This window comes from Myxocyprinus asiaticus, chromosome 43 (assembly GCF_019703515.2).
Source record: "Myxocyprinus asiaticus isolate MX2 ecotype Aquarium Trade chromosome 43, UBuf_Myxa_2, whole genome shotgun sequence".
Classification (NCBI taxonomy): domain Eukaryota; kingdom Metazoa; phylum Chordata; class Actinopteri; order Cypriniformes; family Catostomidae; genus Myxocyprinus; species Myxocyprinus asiaticus.
In genome coordinates, this window is record NC_059386.1 from 33,952,795 (window position 1) to 33,955,191 (window position 2,397).

At 33.9% G+C, this 2,397-nt stretch overlaps 1 long non-coding RNA gene across 1 annotated transcript in view; it reads right to left on the reverse strand.

Moving 5' to 3' along the window:
- Positions 1–1,292: 1,292 nt before the first annotated feature.
- Positions 1,293–2,397, reverse strand: part of LOC127433719 (uncharacterized) — a 1,586-nt gene continuing 481 nt past the window's right edge. The window contains exons 2-3 of the long non-coding RNA XR_007895918.1: positions 2,384–2,397; positions 1,293–1,344 (exon numbers count right to left, since the gene is read on the reverse strand). The exon at positions 2,384–2,397 is cut by the window's right edge and continues 102 nt beyond it. This is a non-coding gene — a long non-coding RNA (uncharacterized LOC127433719). The remainder of the gene's footprint in view (positions 1,345–2,383) is intronic.

The following is a 2,397-nucleotide window of genomic DNA, read 5'->3' on the forward strand; positions in this document are numbered from 1 at the left end:
GAGAAGTTCTTTCAGCAAATCGGTTCATTTGGACGAGTCGGCTCAGTGAACAGGTTTAGCAAACTGATTGATCGAGTCAATGCTCAGTCTAAAACCTTACGAAAATCAAGAGTTCATTGCAAATTTGCCGCAAACTTGCCGCAAATTCGCAACGGATAATTTCCACATGCAAATGAGCTTTGTGGCAAACTTGTGGCAAATCGTCCATTGTTGCCAAAGGCTTGCCAGAGGTTCACCACTAACGTGAAGAGCTGCAAACTTCTGACAAACATTTGTGGCGAATCAAAAGCTCATTTGCATGTGGAAATATAGAGTGGCAAATTTTCTTTTTGGCTAGTTTAGATTTTTTGTAAGGGAAGTGCTTGGCATTTTACATATTTTTCTTGTAGCGAAATACATATTTATTTAGTTTGTTTTTACAGTTTGATTGACGAGTCAAAGATATTTTCAGTTGACCGCCACAGATGCTGTCTAGCTTTCTTGCTACTGAATCCAGAACATTCTGTTAAAAATGCTGCTGCTTTTATCATTGTGTTGTTGATCAAGGAAATTACTTTTGGGTGGGCCTGAATAAAAATGGGTGGGCCAAGTTTGTGCCCCAATTTTTTATTTTTTTTACCAAATTTTCAAACAGTTCTTTCACACTTTCAGAAATTAGACTGTATGCATTTTTTTTAAACAGTTTTATAAATATATATTTGAAGTCAAAGAATAATCTCAAATATTCTGGGTGGGCCTGGGTCTAATTTAGGTAGGCCCAGGCCCACCCTGGCCCACCCTTGGCTATGCCACTGCAACACATCCCTCTCTTCCCAGTTTTATTCCAAAAGTTCTCTCCAACAGCAAAAGGATGTACAAATCCTTTAAAATCATTAAAGAACCGGTTCAAAAGAACGATTCATTCTGAAATTGAACATCATTACAGAGAACTGTGTCTGTCATGAAAGCGTATCGGTGAAAATAGTAGACTCTTTATGTGCCATAACAACCTTGAATCTAATATAATACCGAGTGTTGCATCAAGGAAAGAGTTCAAATCTCATGTCATTTCTTATGGAGTTATGTTGCCCTCTAGTGGTCATTCACACAGTGTTTGTCTTGCAAACACCTTGACACATGATTCAAGTGTTATTTCTGAAAATAAATAAATAAATAAATAAATAAAAAACAAAAAAGAAAGTCTTTCTGCAATAATAGAATATTTAATCCTAAATTTAATTAAACAGAAAGCTGTACTGAAAGGAAGTGAATGTTGGTCCAGCTGGAATAAGACTTACATGTTGATGTAACTAGTTGAGCTTTGATTATTTGACATCAGGATCACTGGTGCTGGAATGGCAGAGCCTTCGTGTAAAAAAAAAAAAAAAAAGTGATCATACAATACATTTTAACTTTAATATTTTGAGCATGCCACACTACCAACAATCAAAAGTCAATAATAATCCTGTTATTTTTTGGCCTATATACTGTATTGGTATTTATGGTAAATTTAATTGTAAAGGTATTTCAAATGGCTTATATCACAGATGCATATAAAAATGAGAATAATGCAATTGCGTATCTCCTATTAATAGAAAATAAAGCATTACAACACATGAAAATACACAATATAATAATGCATTTAATGTAGATATTGTTACAATCCTTAAAGGAATATTCTGGGTTCAACACAAGTTAAGCTCAATCGACAGCATTTGTGGCATAATGTTGATGACCACAAAAATTAATTATTTTTTAAAGAAAGCAAAATTGATGTTCCAGTGAGGCACTTACAATAGAAGTGAATGGGGCCAATTTTTGGAGTGTTTAAAGGCAGAAATGTGAAGCTTATAATTTTATAAAAGCATTTACATGAATAATTGTGTTAAAACTTGTGTATCATTTGAGCTGTACATTTAATAGTCGTTTTTGTGGTCGTTTAAATGTTTACGGCAATACGTCATCATGGCAATGAAACTTGGCTATAACTTTACACAGAAAAGGCTAGTAAGCAATTTTATCACGCTAAAATCATGTTAACACTCATATTGTTTATGTCTTGTGGCTATACTTTTGAGTATTTTAACGTTTATGGATTGGCCCCATTCACTTCCATTGTAAGTGCCTCACTGTAACCCAGATTTGTGCTTTTTTTTAAAGAAAAGGAGGGGCAAGTCAAAATACATTTTTGTGATAATCAACATTATGCCACAAATGCTGTTGTTTGAGATTTACTTGTATTGAACCCGGAATATTCCTTTAAAGGTATCATTCTAAATTGGAAAGTACTGTAATGTACTGTATTATAACTATGGTTCCAATTATTTACCCAATTGTTTACTGAAATATCAGGAGGCCTCACAGCTTCAATAAGATTCATTTAATGTAAAGAAAAAGACATTACCAGCCACAAAGCTT